This window comes from Engystomops pustulosus, chromosome 1, assembly GCF_040894005.1.
Source record: "Engystomops pustulosus chromosome 1, aEngPut4.maternal, whole genome shotgun sequence".
Taxonomy (NCBI): Eukaryota; Metazoa; Chordata; class Amphibia; order Anura; family Leptodactylidae; genus Engystomops; species Engystomops pustulosus.
In genome coordinates, this window is record NC_092411.1 from 96,625,775 (window position 1) to 96,647,507 (window position 21,733).

Below are 21,733 nucleotides of genomic sequence, written 5' to 3' on the forward strand. Positions count from 1 at the left end.
GCGCCATGAAATTGGACGCACAATCTTTGTGAATCACGGCAGCTCCGAATCCTCGTCGGACAACGCACCTCGAGGATCGCGTCAAGAGGGGTAAGTAAATGTGCCCCATTGTCCCACAGTTATCAACTATGTGGAGTTTGCCTGTGGAGTGTGCGCCAGATTAACCAAAACTGGCACACTGCTTTCATTAATCTGGCGTCCCTGCACTGCTCTGGAAGTGCACACCATTGGTTTTTTTTGTGCACTTTGTTCATGCTGCAGAATAGTGGCGCACGTCAGTAATAAATGTGGCACAAACTCCAACTAAGCACTAACTCTACCCTTTAGGTGCACAATTGTTTTTTGTCGGACACTGTGAAGCCGCGAAACAAAACTGGCGCTGAGACTTTCTAAATACATGTGCAAGCAGTTTGCACATTCTTTTCAGTGCAAAGTCATAATGTGGCCATTATGTACTTAGCAGCAACTCTTCTACATAAGGCCACATGAGCATGTAGAAGAGGGCCTAGCCATTGTTTCCGTAGCTAGCACACTACCCTACCCCATTTACATTTTATGGGCTTATGCCCGCCACCATGGATTCCATAACCTGTGCATGAGTCGACTGTCCAAGCTGAAAATTAAACAGCAGACCTTATTTCTTCCCATGTTAGCAGCTCAGACAGTCTTTTTCTATTGTCATCAGCTTGTGAGGTCTGCTAACAGACGGGCCACAAACAGGGTACCACGGGCCCATTGTTTGCGACCTGGAAACAGCACACATATGGGTGCTTAAGGCCTTAATCTGCAATATTGTACTATAGTATATGGGCCTAAATATGAGAAAACTTGGAATGATATGGAAACTTTACAATGCTTAGGAGTAAATCCACATATGGCAGAATTGTTGCAGAAATTTCTATGGCTGTCCCATTTCTATTGCTATACTATGTGGACTACAGAAATCCTTGGGGTTATTGCCAAAAAAAAAAAAAAAAACATTTACTTTATACAAATACCACCGACTCTCAATGTTTAAGAGTTGAGCAGAATCGTTGCAAAAATTTCTGTAGTTGTCAAATTTCTACGAATGTTTCACCAATACAATCCCATTAACATAACAGTGACTTTCTGTCACCGAAATTTCTGGAAAAAAAAATAACACACATGTGATTAGAGTTAATGGAGCTGTGCAAGCATCTGTTTATAGGTACCAGTGACTGCCTCTGGATTCCTACAAGTCTACTTCATCATAGTAAACTATGTAAGAACAGAACCATACCTTGCTGATAAACTTGGTAACAATACCAACCTAAACTGTCCACTGTCTAAACAGGACTACAACATTTCTTGAAGTATGTCCTATGTCTATTCAAGTTTGATTTTTGTAACAAAAATTACATTTCATTGTAAGTTTGAACATGAGCCCCACTGGCTGCTCATTAGCTTCTTTCCCTTACTCTATGTTAGCAGTAGAAATAATAAAGCACTGTGTCTGTGATTTATTGTGCAGATCTAAGGACCTATACTACAGGCCTCAGGGCCAATAATACAGTGACCCTATAAATTATTACTGGACGCCTTGTAGTGAATTCTCACATTTCACATTGCTCATTTTGTGTTCATTAGCTGCCAACCTATTTAATGTTGCAGTACACATCTATAATGTGTATACAGTAGTTATTTTGTATATGTGCTCTACTATATATGTCATATATTTGCACATTTTTATGTTTATTAATTTGCAGCCATGCTGCTATCTGCCCACCTAATTCTAGTGGTTAACATAAAGGGGACCTGTAACCGACACCCCACAGCTCCTTTACCCCCAATCCTGATAGTGTGAAACCAAAGACAATAGGTTGCACCCAATAGATCAGTGCAACAGTGAATAGGAGTGGTGGTATCAGAGAGGAAAGGTAAGAAATTGTAATTTTACCAGACCCCTCTATAGAACCCATTTAGGTATTTTATTTTACTGGTGGGGATGGGGAGAAATAAAGGAGATTTGCCACCTTTACAGCCATAAGATATGCAAAAAGTGTCTGCTAGCGGCAAGTACTGCCTGTGGGACCCGCACTTATATTCCCAAAGGTCCATCCTGTCTGGAAGATAATAGGATAGTAGGTTGTACTCATCCAGGCTCTCTCCTTTTCTCCTGAGGTGGGACTAACACAAACTAACACTCCTTATCCCATGCCATTGCTTATAGAAGACCACCTATCCAGTTATTTATTGATCCTCGTACTCTCCATCAAATAATACACGTCTAACTCTGCTGTGTACCGCCCCTCTGTTATTCCTCCTGTAATAATATAAATGATTTAATAACAGTGGCTGTCACCATTCCTCTAGTGAAAGAAGTGTGTCCCTACACAACTAACTCTTATTGGACAGTATCAGATGGTTTAGGGACTAAACCCAAAACCGGTAACACTCAGTTGACAATTAGCAGTAGGAATAACAGAGCAATTATATACAGACGGGTCCCCTACTTAAGAAAACCCAACTTACATACGACCCCCTACTTACAATCACCCCTCTGGATGTTGGTAATTTACAGTACTTTAGCCTTAGGCCATGTTTAACATCTATAACAATTATGAAAGGTGTCTGCAATTAAGCTTTATTGTTAATCCTGGTTCTTATGACAATTCCACATTTTTAAAATCCAATTGTCACAGAGACCAAAAAAATTCTGTCTGGAGTTACAATTATATAATATACAGTTCCGACTTGCATACAAATTCAACTTAAGAACAAACCTACTGAACATATCTTGTACGTAACATAAATATTTTGAATACAAGTATTTATTACAACAGTCATATCAGTATCAGTCATTAGGTGTGTATATATATACATCAGGCGGTCCCCTACTTAAGAACACTCGACTTACATACGGCCCCTAGTTACAAACGGACCTCTGGATATTGGTAATTTATTGTAATTTAGTCCTAGGCTACAATGATCAGCTGTAACAGTTATCACAGGTGTCTGTAATGAAGCTTTATTGTTAATCCTGATTCTTATGACAACGCAACATTTTTAAAATCCAATTGTCACAGAGACCAAAAAAGTTCTGGCTGGGATTACAATGATAAAATATACAGTTCTGACTTACATACAAATTCAACTTAAGAACAAACCTACAGTCCCTATCTTGTATGTAACCCAGGGACTGCCTGTATATATATATATTGGCAATGAAAATATTAAAATAAATGTGTGGACAAAACTATACATGTACAATATAATAATGTATAACATATTTTATACACGTGTACATTCTACAATGCTTAAATACAGAATGAAGCTAAGGTGAGTGATTGAACGGATCCCATATTAACACTACTTCCAGCAGCAGCGCTATATGTTGGTGAGGTTACTATACGATAGTGATGCGATGCTTGTGTGTGGTCTGAGCAATTAAATGTTCTCTAGAGGATTAAACATGTTGCTGTGTTTACAGTCTGCTGATAATTACCAAATACATTCGTTATACTAAGTGAATATGAGGTTACCGGAGGAGTGGCTACAACTCTATGTACAGGAAACAAAATGTACTATTACAATAAAACATTTGATAAGTAATCAGGTGTGTTATATGCCATTGTTTTATATTTCTATAACTCCTAACTATAGGCACCAGTGCAAGTGATAGCACCTCTGTGGGCACCATGTGTTCCCTATGGGGGATGCACCATGTGGTTAGCACAGTTTCACCTGCCATTCTCTAGATGCAGCAGATGGGTGACTGGCTCTTCAACGATTTTCAAAGCTCCCAGAGACATTAGAAAAATTATGTGTGGCAAAGAGCATTTTCACCCCAGGAGGTCCTTACACCTTCTGTATGACATTATGTCATAGCCTGGTATTTGCTACATGCAGGGCTCTTCTCCCCTTCCCCAAGAATGAACTCACAAGGATCACACTATCGGTCTATATGTGTGTGCACTGTGAATCATTCGTGCGTATCCTCACATCTGTTAAAGCAAACTTAGGTTTCTAATGTTCCGTGCTCATGTCTATACGGGTTTGTATTCTGCATATCCCTGTGCCTTTGTAACTGTGCATGCAGTCGCCATTAGACATTCTGGGGCACAGATGAAGTAGGAGGATCATGTCTCCTCACCACAGTGAATAATATTATTCTTGAAACACAGCATGAAACATTTTACAATGCAGCATTATTCTAAATCCATGTCTACTGCTCAAAATGCAACAGTAACATCCGATGTAACAACTGGAGCATTTCCTTGGGTACCAATTTACACTTAGACACTTCTCCTTGAATGAAATCCCGTGGGTTCTTTACATGACATTCTGTGCTTCTAAGTATTAACTTTTCGTACTAGGAGTTTAAGTGACTGTTGTCACAAGGGTTATTTAACTTTGTTTAATTTTCTATCGTATGGAAAGTAACAGAAAGTAAACGTATACTATTTCTATTCCTGCCAGTGTATGTACCTGTGTTCTTATGTCAGATGTGTATTGCAGAATAACAAGCTTTCTCAGTCCTGTGCATGTTGAGATACATATATCTGTACATATCTTGATGTATGTGTGCATATTCCAGTGTCTATGTGTGCGCCCATGTAATTTCATCACACATTCATTACTCAGACTCACTCAGCCATGTAATAGAGACAGAGAGAGCGAGAGACAGAAAATCACAAGGCCTCATTCTACCCCCTCCCTGCCCAGGCCCCAGACAGACAGGCGGGCATGTATATGTGGGGCGGGGGTGAGAACCCACCCTTTGCTGCACCCCACTTAACCCATTCTCAGCCAAAAGTGAATTAAACAAGAGAATGCAAGCGTATCTATCCGAAAGAGGGGTTAAAGCACTTATGAAATGGTCTACTTCTCAGTCAAGTAAACACAGGGTTAAAGCAGCATTCCTCCCCTCCCTCTTTGCCCCTGTTCTCTCTTTCTTTCACCAAAAACCCTTTCACCTTATTCTGTAGCTCCCCCTCCCTTACTCTATTCACCCCCCCACTGCTTCACAGTACAAAGACCCTCTCATTCCCCTAACCCTTCCTCCTTTATTCTCACATTCCCCCTCTTCCTACCCCCCCTTTCCATGCACAGCAAAGAAGGAGTGCGAGAGAAAAACACACACTTAAAGGGAAAAAAAGTTGCCCCGTTGTTCCGTTAATGTTTCTTTCCTGGATTTTAGTACACTTTGTATCAGTCTATGTAAGATTCTGCATGTTGACACTTGTCTCCCATCTCTCTTTCAGATTCTGTCCGGTGTCTTTTTGCATCCTTCTGTATTCTCCGTCTTCCTCTATCTCACATTCCTCTTTCTGTTTCTCTCCTTCTCTCCTACTCCCTTTCTCCGCCCCCTCTCTCTCTCTTTCCCGTTTCCCTCTCTCCTTTTTTCCTCCCTTCCTCTCTTTCTCTCTCTCCCGTCTCCCTATATACCCTCCCTCTCCTTCTCTCTTTCTCTCCCCCCTCCTCACCAGTACCCTCTGCACCTGCTAAGTTTTTTTAACCAATAATTCATTTTTTCCTCTCCCTTCTTAAACCAGTTACAAAAAAAAAAAAAAAACACAGCCAAAATTACCCACACTTTAAATAAATATACCCTCCCATCCCTTACTTCGTCCGCACTCCCCAAACCCTTATGCAGGATCAGAGTCAGAAATCCCGGACAATAAATGGATAAAATAGTGTTCCCCGAGCAGGAAAGTCTGTGTGTTATACTCACACTCCCGGGCAGAGAAGAGATTATCTGCTCCCGACGTCAGCGCTACGTGGTTGGTGAAGAATTAAACCCATGGCAGGGACAGCGAGATGCCTCTTTGTGCTTTTCATGCGTGCTGCAATTTGCATTTTCTAAGGGCCTTTCATCAAGCATGCGATCTCTCAGGGAGAGTTACACAAAAGCAGCTCAAATCCCCGCCACAAAAATGGATGCCCCCCTTCCTCCCCCTTCTCCTCCTCTATCTCTCTCCTCTCGCTGACTGCCTCTCTCTCTCACTTTCTCTCCTTTTCCCTCTCTTTTTATAAACAGTCTCTCTTTCAGTGCCTCTCTCTCTCCTGTCTCTCTTCCTGTCTGCCTATTGATTAATTTCTGTCTGTCAACACTGCTCTGTCTCTCTCTCTCTGGGCTGATTTTTTTTCTTTCATTTTATAATCTCTCTCTCTCTGTCTGTCTCACTTCATCTTTAGCTTTCTTTTGCTTTCCATTTTCCTTAGCCTGCTCACTTCTCTCTTTTCATCTACCAATACTTTTCATTTGATTCGGCTTTCTTACACTTACAGTTCTCCTGTCCTTATCCTAACACTGTCCCTCCCCTTTTACACCTAAATATGTGTTTTGGGGTTCCTCTTCCCACAGTGCGTCTCACGCCTGCACTCTCTTTGCCCTTTCGTCTGGCACTAATTCTCACAGCACTTGTGTGTTTAATACATATATATTGTATATAACATCTATATATCTGATCCCTCACCTGTTTTTCTTGCACTTCTTTCTCCAGTCCTTCCCATCTCTATAGATCACCTCACATGCACTATGTTTCCTTTATAGATCTGCTTGTCTCTTTCATCGCTCATCTTTACATGTCCCTCTCAGTTACTTTCTTTTTTAACCCTGTCTCTTTGTCTTCAGTCATTTTGTGTCCAAAAATGATGGGAGTTATTTCTGATGGGCAGAGAGAGTCACCCAGCCTGTATGTTCTTTTGTGTGTACTGTGTGCATCATCCAATGTCTCAGAGAACAATTTAATGCGAACGTCTAAAGAATACAAATGATCTATGATGCTTTCTAACATGTGTGGATGCTCCTGTGTGCCCCCTGTTTCAGTGAATGTGAGTCTGCAAGGTCATATCTTATGTCACCTAATACACAAAACAGTCTCCTACCTTCTATAGCAGCTTCAAAATGAGATACTGAGGGAAGTTTCAATTCTTCCTGGAATTAAGAAAAAGTCATGTTAGTGTCACCAATTTTATATTGTATTTGAAATCATATCAAATCTCTATTATTAGAGGGTAGAATTTTTTTCTGTCCTTTATGTCCCAAAAGAAGTGAACATGGTGCATAACTAACAATATTGAAAAATTTGGCTTTAATGAGTATAATCATTTCTGTAGCAAAATCTATGAAAAGGATGGCACATCATTACTATCAATTTTATAATAGCTGAATGTAACCATAAAGCAGAGTGATTTAGATTCCCAGGCCACCATTACAGCAGTCTGTATTCTGCTTTAGACTGTACACCGGTTCATATCATGCTGATGAGTTTTTCATACTATTCACATCATTGATGCTTACATTTTTTTCCACACTGAACATAATGTACACATTAGTCAGCCATTCATCACCATAGAGTAAAAAAAAAACCGTGTACAATCTAACATGCACTATTTTTACTTCACAGGATAGATAATATACTATGCATTTCATTACTTTTTCCCCCACAAAGATATGTGAACATATGATGCTATGATTATTTTGTAATAACACCTCTGAATTGGGTCTAAAAGTCTATACACAAGTCCCCTTCTTCAATGATGGAAGCTCTTTACACTTGGCTATTATTACATTATTTTATGTTCATTCAAAACCAATTTTCCAATGTGTAAAATTCATTCAAAGTAAAAAAAATCCTGTGAGTTTTTGCATGGTCTCTGGAACCTTGTGACAGTCTGCTCATCAGATCTGTATGTCTATTATTATGCATTAACCTCATTGCTCTGGCATAAAAGAAACCCATTTTAACCTCTTTTTCTTGGTCATCGATATCTCACCTGCACAATGTCTTTTCTGCACCATTCATTCTGTGTATTACCTGTATCCTCCGCCTTCATTTCTTGGTGTTTCTGTTTATTTCGTGCCTCACATCTCAGTGAAGACTCAATTTATTGATCAGCAGATAATGAGGACACAGTCTGAATGACAACAGAGAGGAGTGAGACAGAGGCAAGAAAGGGCTGTTATTACCTTACACACAGACAGATATACAAATCCATGTCAAGTATACAAAACACACCTGCTTGGAAATGAATTACTGATGTAAACACTGCCTAAATTGTTGTGTATGTATACATCAAATCCATTTTTGTTACAGATATATATGTATAGTTATTTATATAAATGTGTGTATGGCTAGTACTGCTGTGATTTTTTGTGTGCAATACGCATTGATTTTGTCAGTGATCTTTGCAGTAGGAGTATCACAGAGGCAATTTATAAACCCTGTGTATAAGTGGTATGTAGGGAGCAGAGTATGTATAAATCAATAGTGAGCATATGTGGTCAACATCAAGTCTTTTCTATTTGACAATTTATCATCTATCTCATATCTATTTATCTATGCATTCATTTTAATTAGGGACATATTAAATAAAGATAGAGAAATAGATAATCAGATTACATTAGGTGTCTGATCCTACCTATCTCAACAGCCCCCTACTGTGAAGGGTAATTGGTGTTTTACTTCCAGACGTCATTCATTTTACTATTTGTATTTGGCCTCTTAACAGATCGGGAAGCCATCTCCGCCAGGTCGGGTCTGTTTAGACCAAGTCTGACCTGGCTGAGATTTTATACATAGTCTCGACTGATACTATAGTAAATACAGTGGGCCGGGGCATTCACGCCTTCAACCACCAAGGAAAACCTAAAAACTTGTTGGATGGTCCTTAACTGGCACAGATAGCATAGTACTCCTACATGCCTCTCTATGAGTTCAGTTCATGTTAAGTTTTACAAAATGGGAAGAGAAGTAGAATTATATCGCTGATAGACACTCTGAAATTCTGATAGAGGCATTGATCTATGCAATATCTGCACAGGAGTAGTATTGAAAGCCATGGGACTTAAAGGAAACCAACCATTTACATTAACAAAAAAACAAACCACTGATACTCACCTGTGCTCCTCTTTTCTCCATACCGGCACTGGTCTTCGTTGACACACCGGGATCGCCTGGGAAAAAGACCAGCTCCTGGCTGCTAATTATAAGTATTTTTTCCGGGCAATCCCAGATCGGAATGAAGAGGAGCACAGGTGAGTATCAGTAGTTTGTTTTTTGTTAATGTAAATGGTTGTTTTCCTTTAAGTCCCATGGCTTTCAATACTACTCCTATGCAGATGTCCTAGACCATAGGTGTAGATGGAGAAGAGTAGGGATCCTAGGACAGAGCCTTGTGAGACACTAAAAAAGGGGGCCAGGTGATGAGGTGGTATGAGAATGATAGACAATGAAATTCTGGTTGGAGAGATAAAGAAGATCTAGGGAAGGGCCCGTTGAGTGATGCCAAGGGAACATAATGGGGCTCATTTACTAAGGGTCCGCAGAGCGCATTCTCGTCGGGTTTCCTGACGATTTCCGTTTTGCGCCAAATTGCGCCAAATTGCCCAGGGATCGGGGGCCGTGGCCATCGGAAAACCCAATGGATTTGAACAACGCGCAAGATTTAACATTTAAAATTGTGTCGCAAGACATGCACTTACAAGAACCGGGAAGAAGAAAGTGAACTCCGGCGGAACTCGGCGCGGATGCAGGATCTCGGGTGCACAATCTTCATGAAGCACGCCGGACAGGACCAGGTAAGTAAATTTGCCCCAATGTCTGCAGCAGGAGAGAATGTTCAAAAGTGTCAAAGGCAGAGGACAGATCTAGAAGGAGGAGAGCAGAGCAATGTTGTTTCACCTTGAAAGACAGTATGTCATTGGAGAAATTGGTTAAATATTGTTTGTGCTATGAAAAATTATACAATTCATAACTTTTGTGTAATGAAAAAGTCCCTCACAGTTTACTAGATCTCTGCTTGCTGTCCTGCTATAGAAAGCTTCTATGTTTACTTCCAGTGGATAGAAATGTGTCCCTGGTCATGTGATGGACACGCAGGTGCACAAGTCATTATATTACACAGCTCCGATTACGCTCTATGATAATAACGGCTTGTGCAACTGTGTGTCCATCATAGACTATAGACACATATCTATCCACTGGTAATAAACAATGAAGCTTTCTATAGCATGACAGCAAGCAGAGATCTAAAAAAAAAACTGTAAGGAATTGATACAGAAAGTATATTGGAAGATTGTATAACTTATATTATATTTGCTGGACGTGGATAATTCCAGATAGACATGTTGTTCCAGGAGTTTTAAAGAGAAGATGGGTCGGGAGATGGCTTTTATTACACCACATTTATTATGCGCCACATTTATTAAGAGATTTAAACACTCTTCTGACTAGTATGACTGAGAAAGGGGGTGTGGCCTTTTATTATTATTACTGATTTATAGAGCACTATTAATTAAGTACACAAAGAAGACCAAAAGTACAATGATCTGGAATAGGTGAAGAGGTCTGGAAAATGAGCTAAATTTTGCCACAGTTTGGGTGTAAACAGTCAGCCCCAAAGTGGCGGCGCCCTGCACCACTGGCATTCTAGTGCCAACACGCCAGCACCGTTCACAGGCAATGAGCCAAACCCAGTCCTGAACTTCTAACGAACCCGCAAAGTTTAGTACAAACCTGAACTTTGCAGGTGGTTAGTCACTTTGTTTCAAGCATTGTTAACTTTCTGGGGATAAACGCTGGTCCCTGGTCATGTGATGTTATAACTTGTTGTAACACACAGCTCTGAGTACTCTCTGTGATACTTACGGGGCAGGCACCTGTGTGGCCATGGTCAGATTTCTATTCACAGGAAGTAAATAATGAAGCAGAGATGTAGAAAACTGAGAAAATGATATGGAAAATATATTCGAATATTGTATAACTTTTCATAATACAAACATTAATAATTACTGTATTTGCTGAATGTGGAAACCCCTTTAAATACATATAAATGTATTAGACATAATAAAGCCTACATACTGTATTTTTCGGACTATAAGGCGCACCGGAGTATAAGGCACACCATCAATAAATGCCTGCCAAAACATCTAGGTTCATATATAAGGCGCAGCAGGTGGCAGACCTGTGCACAGTTCAAGGCAGCTGTTGTCTGTAAGTATGGTTCATATATAAGGTGCACCGGACTATAAGGAGCACCTTTGATTTCTGAGACAATCAAAGGATTTTTAGTGCGCCTTGTAGTCCGAAAAATACAGTATATCTCAGGGATTGTAATAACCCATAGAATAAAGTGGAGGTGCCATTGGAACCACACAGCGAACGCCCTAAAAACAGAGCCCATGAGAATATGCTGCAAATGCTTTTTTTTCCCGTCAATTTCACCACATTTGTATTTTTTTCCAGCTTACCACTACATTGCATGGAACGTTATTTTCTCTATGATTTTCTCAAGGCACAGGAAGTAAACAATTGATCCTTCTTGTTGTTCTAATCAACAGTCAGGAATTGCTACTGAAAGTATATTGGAAAATTTTGTAGCTTTTCTTTACACAAAAGCTATCAATAATAGGTTGAAAGTGGACAACCCCTTTAAATGGTGCTACTAGGAAGTACAATTTTTTTATGGAGTAAACAGGACCTCATGGTACTTTAGTCACATATAAGGTATGGGATTGGAACTGCACTGAAATTGCCTTGGAACATCATTATACAATAATGGAGCCCTCAGCTTGAAGTAGTCAGAACAGCCAATCACTGTGGAGTAAATATATCAGACCCCCATCAATAACATACTAATAAAATATCCTGTGGATGTCATCAATTTATCGGGAGGTGTATATTTTTTCCAAAGAACTTGGTAACTTTGTTGGCAATATTTTTTCTTTGTCAAATCCTGACTACTAAGGATTTCAATCTGAGTTATGAGGCCTGTGATACAATAGGTAGACATTAATCCATTGGAAGACACAAGACAGAGCTCTGATTACTGTGATGTACCTGTAACAGGCCCTTGAAGTATCCATTACATTACCATGATCTGCCTTTTATCCACATGAAGTAGGCATTGAATAACTGCAAGCAGAAATCTAGAAACTGATGAATTGATACAGAAAGTTAGATTGTACAACTTTTCAAAACGGAAACAAATGTATTTTTGCCGAAACTGGACAACCTCTTTATCACACCCAATGCGGACAATTCACAAATATAAAACGCTTGCTTATTCCTTGTGAGGTTTCTACTGAAATTTCTACATCTTGCCACAGAAATGAAGGGATCATGTTGGCAATTACAGAAAATTACAGGAACACAGTGGAGCTCTTGTCTACCTAGAATGTATTACAATATGTAGTGACAACGTAATGCTCAGAAACATACCATTCAGTGATCCAATGACTGCAAAACAATGACTCTAGTCATTCCCTTATCATACGTTTCTAAGTCAGGAACCCCAGAGTTTTACTGGTAATGGCAGACAAAGGTGTATATATTGCACATACCGAGTTTCCAGTATACAGCAGAAAATATATTGATCCAGTCAGACAATTCCACACAGTTTACTAATCAGACTTCGTGTCAGCAGGCTTCCAAGTAAAACACCGTAGATAGCGTTGCTGAGCCCTCATACAGAGGCAACAACAAGCCAGAGCAGGAGTATTGGAAACCTGTGGCACCCAATTATATCAGGAAGCCGGAGCACCATTATATGCAGTGAAAAGTGGGGAAAGTGCTCCTTGCATACTGTAACAGCATGAGAATCTGCATCATGGAGGGACTCTGGTAAAACCCCCAGGAGCCCTTCAGGTTCATAAGAATAATGTTAGAAGCAAAAAGGCCACATATAAGAAATCTAAGGCCCCTTCCACACTAGCGAGTGTGATGCGATGAACTCGCATCACACTCGCAACGCAAGCTGCCGGGAACGCACGGCCCGAACGCTGCACCGCGGGAGTGAACTCAGCATGTCAGTTCACTCCCGCGGTGCAGGGTTCGGGCCGTGCGTTCCCGGCAGCTTGCGTTGCGAGTGTGATGCGAGTTCATCGCATCACACTCGCTAGTGTGGAAGGGGCCTAAGATTACCACATTGCCTGAATCTATGAGTAATTGATTATCATGTTCGATTTTTATGGTAGATTTCCTCTAACCCCATACTGACTTGTGACATATACTTAAAAGCCTAAAATCACACCATACCACTCTATATGGGACATATAATACTGCTACATGATGACCATTACCAGTACAACAAGATAAATACCACCATACTGATAATAAACAGACCACTAAAGTCCAACATCACCAATTATATCACAAAGCAGGAGAACACTACCCCCACCCAGTGAAGGGACACTACCCCCACCCAGTGAAGGGACACTACCCCCACCCAGTGAAGGGACACTACCCCCACCCAGTGAAGGGACACTACCCCCACCCAGTGAAGGGACACTACCCCCACCCACTGAGGATCACTACCCCCACCCACTGAGGATCACTACCCCCACCCACTGAGGATCACTACCCCCACCCACTGAGGATCACTACCCCCACCCACTGAGGATCACTACCCCCACCCACTGAGGATCACTACCCCCACCCACTGAGGATCACTACCCCCACCCACTGAGGATCACTACCCCCATCCACTGAGGATCACTACCCCCATCCACTGAGGATCACTACCCCCATCCACTGAGGATCACTACCCCCATCCACTGAGGATCACTACCCCCATCCACTGAGGATCACTACCCCCATCCACTGGCAATATGAAGGATTTTTGAATTCGGGAGGGGGTGTGTAGGGTAATGTGTATGTTGTAGGGTGGGTGCACTGAACAGCAAATCTACATGCAATCAGGCAGGTGAATTTACCATCAAATCACCACATGACACATGTCTGTGGCCACACACACATATACATATATATACTGCCCTTGGTCTGGAGCTCTGGGCACCTGTGCCATGCTGTCAGTGAGGGCAGTGTAGCGCACCCCAGGGTCACTGGCAGCATGGCACAGTGACAGGAGAACTGGATAAGGGGCAGTATACATGTGGCCACAGACATGTGTCATATAGGGCAGTTTGGGACACTAAACAATAAGCACCTACAGTTGTTCATTGTCCCAAAGCTGCCTGCCTATTGCCTGTGTAATAGACACAGTGCAGCTCCTGCCCTCCTGCTGCACTCCTCTGTACTCACTGTACGCTGATGCTGTAAGCTCCGGCAGTTCCCTCTCACTCTCCTCCTGTTCCCGGGCTGAAGGGGGAGGGGGAGGGAGTGGAGGGGCGGGCACTGACCTGCTGCTGTGTCTCTAGGCAGCACTAATGAGCACAGAGCAGGTCAGACGCAGCCTTCAGTGAAAGATCACTGGAGCTCTCGGCGATCGGCAGCTTTTCCTGCCTGCCAGGAGTTCTAATGATTTATATATAGACAGCAGGGGAGATGGTCCGCGTGCCCACAGAGAGGGCTCGGCGTGCCCTCTCTGGCACGTGTGCCATAGGTTCGCCACCTCTGCCTTAAAGGAAACCTACCATTTCAAATGGTAGGTATAAGCTGTAAGTACCGAGCACCAGCTCAGGGTGAGCTGGTGCCGGTGCTTACTTTCGTTAGTGTTATTAACCGCTGTATCGCGGTTTTAACACTTTTTAAAGTTTATAGCAAAAGCTGCTTCGGCGCTGCGTGTGCATGATCGTGCGCGCGCCTACATCGGAAATGCCGGTCGCGCACAGCGCCGAAGCAGTTTCTGCTATAAACTTTAAAAAGTGTTAAAACCGCGATACAGCGGTTAATAACACTAACGAAAGCTGGTGCTCGGTACTTACAGCTTAGAAATGGTAGGTTTCCTTTAAAAGGCATAGACTGGGACAATGTTCTCAAAGACAAAAGCTCCCACACACACACACACACAAAATGGAACTATTTCTCATATATTCTAAAAAAATCCTGTGAAAAACACATATGATATGGGAAAAAGCATAAGAGGAACAAGAAAAAGCTAATGTGACCAACTAGTCTTGTAAGGAAAGCAATAAGCGAGAAAGATAAGGCGTTTAAGGTGCTAAAACGTAAAGGTGGTGATGAGGCATTACAGGATTATAAAAAGAAAAATAAATCCTGTAAAAAGCAGATAAGGGCCGCAAAAATAGAGACTGAGAGAAATATTGTCAGGGAGAGCAAAAATAATCCCAAATAATTTTTCAAGTATATTAATGATATGAAACTAAAACTAAGAGTGTGGGCCCTCTTAGGAATAAAACGGGGGTCATGGTGGAAGGAGATGAGGAAAGGGCCAATCTACTGAATGTCGCCTTCTTGACTGTCTTTACCCAGGAAAATCCCCTGGTGGAAGACACAATGAGGAAGAATGTGTGTCAACAGTTTAACGCAAAAAGAGGTATGGCCTAACAACCACTAAGATAGATAAATCACCGGGGCCAGATGGTATACACCCCCGGGTTCTGCGTGAACTATGTGCCGTGAAAGACAAACCGTTATTTTTAATATTTTGAAGATTCACTGAGGACTGGTTATGTTCCACAGGACTGGCGCATAGCAGATGTGGTACCAATATACAAAAAAGGATCAGAAAGCAATCCTGGAAACTACAGACCTGTGAGTCTAACTTCTGTGGTGGGTAAAATATTTGAGGGGTTTGTTAGAGATGCTATCCCGGAGTATCTCACTGTGCATAACCTTATAACCCAGCGTCAGCATGGGTTTACGAGAGATCGGTCCTGTCAGACTAATCTGATTGGTTTCTACGAGAAGGCAAGTTCCAGACTGGACCTAGGGGATGCTGTAGATGTTGTATATCTGGACTTTTCAAAGGCATTTGACACATAAAAGGTTGGTATATAAAATGAGACTGCTGGGACAAGGGGGAAAATCTGTGTATTTGGGTAATTGGCGTAGTGATAGAAAACAGAGGGTCGTCATTAATGGCACATTCTCAGATTGGGTTGACGTTACCAGTGGAGTGCCACAGGGGTCAGTATTGGGGCCACTTTTTAATATTTTTATTAATGACCTTGTAGTGGGTTTACACAGTCAAGTTTCAATATTTGCAGATGATACTAAGCTGTGTAATGTAATAAATACTGAGGTCGATAGATTAGCATTACAGAGGGATTTGTGGAAGCTTGAGGAGTGGGCAGAGAAATGGTTGATGAGGTTTAATGTAGATAAATATAAAGTTATGCACTTGGGCTGTGGAAACAAAAAGTATAATTATGTTCTAAACAGTCAATTACTTGGTAAAACTGGAACTGAAAAGGACTTGGGGGTATTGGTAGATGGTAAACTTAATTTGAGTGACCAGAGCCAGGCGGCTGCTGCTAAAGCAAATAAAATTATGGTATGTATCAAGAGAGGAATAGATTCTCATGACAAAGACATAGTTTTGACATAGTATTGTGCACAGTTTTGGGCACCAGTGTATAAAAAGGACATAGTAGAGCTGGAACAGGTGCAGAGGAGAGGAGCCAAGATTATTAGGGGAATGGGGGGGACTAGAATACAATGACAGATTACAAAATTTGGGATTATTCAGTTTAGAAAAAAGACGACTGATGGGAGACCTCATTACAATGTACAAATACCTGAACGGACAGTACAAGGATCTCTCCAAAGATCTTTTTATCCTCAGCATCTAGAGGAGAGGCGATTCTACCATCAACATAGACAAAGGTTCTTTACTGTAAGAGCAGTGAGACAATGGAACTCTCTGCCGCAGGAGGCTGTTATGGCGGACTCTATGTACATGTTCAAGAGATGCCTGGATGCCTTTCTGGAGAGAAAAAATATCACGGTTTATGGGGATAATGCATTTATTAAATTAAAGGTTGGACTTGATGGACTTGCATCTTTTTCTGACTTTATATACTATGAAGAAGATGTCAAGTGGTGATCAGATGACCCGCTCCCTTGATAGGAGTAGATCCCATAGGTGGGAGTCACATGGATCTGACATTTAAGACATGTGCTATGGGTCACTGGTGGCCTAAATGTCTAACATAAGAATACACCTTTAAACAACTATGTCCATTTGCCAGATGTGGCCGGAAAACTCAGTGGCCATGTGTCAAATACATCCATACATTAACATTCACAAACGGTGGGCAGAGGTGTGTCTTTACTTTCTATCCTTTTTTCTCACCCGTATAGAGAATAACAGTCAGCAACATTATGCCTAACATCTCATTGAAAGTGTCAGTTCAAAGGGGTTTTCAAGGTTTAAGCATACATCATCAATATCAAGCTCGTTGGGGGTTAAACACCTAGCACCCCACAGATCAGCTGTTAAACAGAGATTGGTACAAAAAGCAAGTAGCTCCATTCTCTGTGTAGTGGTCAAACCAGGTTAGCGACTACACTGGAAATCAGAATTATAGAAAAACACACAATTTCCCAAATGTCAAGGGCATAGGTGTTATGGGAATATGTGAATATATCCTTACATGAGTAAAATAGCAGGATTTTAAGTTTATTTCATAAATTGTGTATATTTTATACAATAGGATAAAAATGTAAATGAGATTATTGTAAAAGAACACTGATGAAAATTAGAGAACACTTTCAGATACCTGCAAGTTATTAGTGTAAATCTGGGACCTGGTGCTAATTTCCTTAAAGGACATCTACCTCCAGGATGAAGGGCCAAGCACACTCGCATGCTGGTATGTGCCCCCTCTGGTCATATCTGCTCTTCTTTCAGCTTCTTATGTCCTGCTTCTTACAAAAAAACAGCCTTTAAAATTATGCAAATGAGTCAGACTCATTTGCATAATTTTGAAAGCATTTTTTTTCTTGAAAACAAGGGAAGCTTAAAAGATTAGTAGATCCTGCCAGACGGGGGCACACACCAGTATGTCATTGTGCTTGGTTTACAATCCTTCATGCTGTTGGTAGATGCCCTTTAAAGCAAATCTACCACCAGTATGAAGGATTGTAAACGAAGAACAGTTACATGCCGTTTTGTGCCCCCTCTGATGCTTATGTTCTTGTTTTTAAGAAAAAGGGCTTTAAATGTTATGCTAATTAGCCTGGGGGTCTCAATTCACAGCTATGGAACCCAGAGCCCCCTCAGGCTCATTTGCAAAATTTAAATGCATTTTTTTTTTTTAAACCAAGGACATAAGACACTAAAATAAGAGGTGATTCTTCAAGAGGGGGCACACAGCCTAACGATTCAGTTTTCTCATTTGCAAAAAAACTAGACTCACCTTTGCTGAGGAGCATGTTGCGTGAAAAGAGGAGAAGTGGTCCACATTTCATTTTAGTGCTGAAAGCAAGTTTTATTTATTTGGATTTCTTGAGAAACATTATGTCCATTGACAAATTGGGGAAAGACTAAAACTGTGTAAAGAAGTCAGTAAAAGTTGGTTTCATGGTCGGAGTTTTTCTGCAGCATGAGTTGGGCCTCTTATACAGTTGAATGGAAGAACCTTCTTCAACAACACGCTCTTCACTCAATAAACCAGCAATTTTCAATCAGGACAATAATGAAATGGCCAGAGTCCTTATCTGCACCAAAAGAAAAGCTCTGAAAAAGTTTTTTGCAAAATAAAGGTTTTATGTTGAAATTATAAAAAAAAAAAAAAAGAGATCAAGAGACCCCATTTTTTCTGAAATAAGTGATCAAACATTGTTCTGTAATTTTGATCTCCAATTCATATCAGTTATAGATCTGTGCATGGGACAAATTCAGTGAGAGTCTGCTGGTTAGGCAGGGTTACAACAGTGACGGCGCTGCTGTTCGGCTGGCAGACAGGGACGACGTGCATCATATATCACTATGATGCAAGGATTCCCATCCACTGTACTGCGCTCGACCTACTAGGGGCATGCTTGAATGTGTAAATAGGGAGCATGCTTGAAGGGTATCTGAGGTCGGGAAGTAAGAGTTCTCGTTACGGAGAATGCCAATTATAGGGTATCCGAGGACATTGTAGGGAAAAATAAAAGGAAAAAAAAAACACCTCCAAAACATGCTCAGGCTATTATTATGGGCTATTAGGGGATCCTGTAGAGAGGATTTCAACTCCCAGCATTTACTAGATCTCAGATAGTTGAAGAATATACTGAATAAACCAGTTTTTCTCCTGTATAAAATGGATACAGCACAGTAGCTTTGCCTTCTCTATCCTTTAGACCCCAATTCTCCATTTGAGCAGTTAGCGTCCACCTCACCATGTAAAGACCACACGACAGTGACATCGCGATAAGCCATTTCCAATTCCTGGGCAGTGTAGATAGTTTGCAGGTCATGTAATGTGCCACAAGGGGGCTCGCTAAAGGTGCACCATTTTCCCTATGGTTAAAATGGACCTGACTGCAAATATGGTTTGTAGAAAATATCCAAATAAAATCTAGTACACATAACCAATGCTTCCTAGATTAGTGTGGTTCCATACAGCTTGCCTATATGCATGCTGCTGAATCTGTTTCATTTAATTATTCTGCCTGGAAAACTCTGACATATGTCTGAAATTGTTATATTGTTCACTGAGATAAAGGGATTTTTACTCAGCACCTGACTACTATTATATACTATATGGGCAGAGACAATGGCTCAAGGGGAGAATTCCTAGGAAAAAGGCAATGAAGAGCTGCACACCCCAAAAATAGCTGGTTATGAGATGCTTATTAAGAAGCTTGGTGGCAAAAAATCTCAATAGAGCAGTGTACTTAAAGGGAACCTGTCATCAGCAATTGCCTAATAAACTGCACCAGTATATTGTCAAACAGCGTTTTTTCATGGCCAAGTGTGAAGGCATCATCCAGACAATCAACTTTGAAGTGAAATGTAAATTTATTGTATAAAGTCAAGGAGGCGGAGAGTATAACACTGAAGTCAGGGTGGTGAGCTCTATACGCTTCCTCTTCTGTGATTAACATCATGCATTGGACTTCAGGAGATCTGGTTAGTGATGTCTCTGGATGCAGGACCATCAATTACAGTGAAGGGGGCTTTCTTAGGAAGAGATAACATGACTTCAGTGTTAAAATCTCCACCTTGGTATCGCGGTTTAAAACACTTTTTAAACTTTATAGCCGGCGCAGGCAGGTACGCGCTCGGCGCTTACCGTGCACGCGGCTACATAGGAAGTGAATGAGAGCCGCGTGCACGGTAAGCGCCGAGCGCGTACCTGCCTGCGCCGGCTATAACGTTTAAAAAGTGTTTTAAACCGTGATACCGCGGTTTAAAACACTAACTAAAATAAGCTCCGGCACCAGCTCACCCTGAGCTGGTGCCCGGTATTTCCATCGGAAACCTGCCACTACAAGTGGTAGGTTTCCTTTAAGCCCTGGCATGAAAAGGGACTATTCAGGTTTGCAGACATTGTAGGCTACCGAGGATTCTGTCCTTTGACACCTTACAAGACAAGTTTCATCTCCCGTCTTCCGCCAATCTCCATTACATGCTCATTAGACACTTATTGCAATCCTTGGATAGTACCAGGATGGTTTCAACACCCACTACATTGAAGCACATATGCAAAACTGCTAGTCACACCTAGGGTCTCATATCTACATGGTTCTATTGCACCTAGTCAGAAGAACCTATCACACATCCATATATGGCCAAGAGGGAGGGAATAGTGGGGGAACTGATAATGCAAAACAAATGGCAACTGATTTGGCGTAGGGCTGCTAAGACCACTACACACAAAGAAAACCAGTACAAACTGATATCATACCCCGTCTCTGCTTCATAAATTGTTTCCGGATTCTCCGGATGTTTGCTGGTGCTGTGGCTTAACTGGTGGGACCCTACAGCACATCTTCTGGACTTACCCATACATACAGCCTTTTTGGCAGGAGGTGAGGGCTCTCATCCAAGCAGTCATAGCGGTAGATATCCCACTCTCCCCTTTATATTATCTGCTGAACGTCACACCCCAACCCCTGGCCAAGATAGCCACTAGGATGAGTCTGCACATACTTACGGTGGCAAGGTGCCTGATTTAGCAATTTTGGAAAAGGCAAGCTCCTCCCTCCTGACTAGACCTGATTTCCAGGGTGAGGGAAATCCGCAGGATGGAATCCCTGACCGCCTCCTTAAATAACCGCGTCTCATTGTTTGATAAAACATGGGAGCAATGGGACTGCTTCTGGACCGAGGAGCTGGGACGTGAGAGAGAGTGATATGGACACCCCCCTTTGTTTCTTTCCACACTTGTTGTTATTGTGAGTATGAATGGTCCTAGTCATAGGCGCCTATACGGAGACCCACAGAATGGATTACCTGGCAGGGCATGTGCTTGTCATGCATATAGGTATCATGCATTTAGTGTATTCTGGAAATATGCTAGACACCTGGAATACTATCATAAGTTTGTTTTATTGCTATGACTGGGTTTGAGCCCCTCGATTGGATTAATGGAAGAAGCTAATGTCAAAGTTCTACCCGATACTTTGTTGTATTATTGTTTTGTTGGAAAACTTTAATGCATAATACGTGTTTGATAACCATTGTTATGTTCTTTTTTTTTTTTTTTTTAAACTATAATAAAAATACAATTATAAAAAAAGAAGAAAGGAGGAGTTGCAGCAGGGGTGTGGTAGTGTGACTATGCCAAAATCCTCTGACACCATCCAATCAGAGCTGGATGGTGTCAGAGAAGAGACGCCTCTGTAATAGGCTGAGTACACGCCGAGCAGCACACGGAACACAGCGTGATCTAATTTACATTATAATGGAACAGGTTCCTATATATATATTATATTCACAAACACTCCTGAACACGCTATTCCCCATGTAAAACATCCTTTATATAGTCCCTCAAATAAATTACAGTATCTCCCATATACACACTCCCAAATTAAAATGATATACAGTACTCCATACAAGGCCACCCAGATTAAAAATTCCAGCCCCTATACAGGCGGTCCCCTACTTAAGAACACTCGACTTACATACG

At 41.4% G+C, this 21,733-nt stretch overlaps 1 protein-coding gene across 5 annotated transcripts in view; it reads right to left on the reverse strand.

The window, feature by feature from the left end:
- Positions 1 to 21,733, reverse strand: part of ZNF219 (zinc finger protein 219) — a 47,171-nt gene that overhangs the window by 20,427 nt on the left and 5,011 nt on the right. Inside the window, exons 1-3 of one of the 5 annotated variants that reach the window (XM_072149184.1) lie at positions 9,452 to 9,587; positions 7,785 to 7,884; positions 6,853 to 6,901 (exon numbers count right to left, since the gene is read on the reverse strand). The gene's annotated coding sequence lies outside the window, so the exon portion shown is untranslated. Of the gene's footprint in view, positions 1 to 5,695; positions 6,221 to 6,852; positions 6,902 to 7,743; positions 7,885 to 9,451; positions 9,588 to 21,733 lie in introns of those variants that run through there. The other 4 variants (XM_072149175.1, XM_072149195.1, XM_072149215.1 and 1 more) reach the window with 4 other exon arrangements.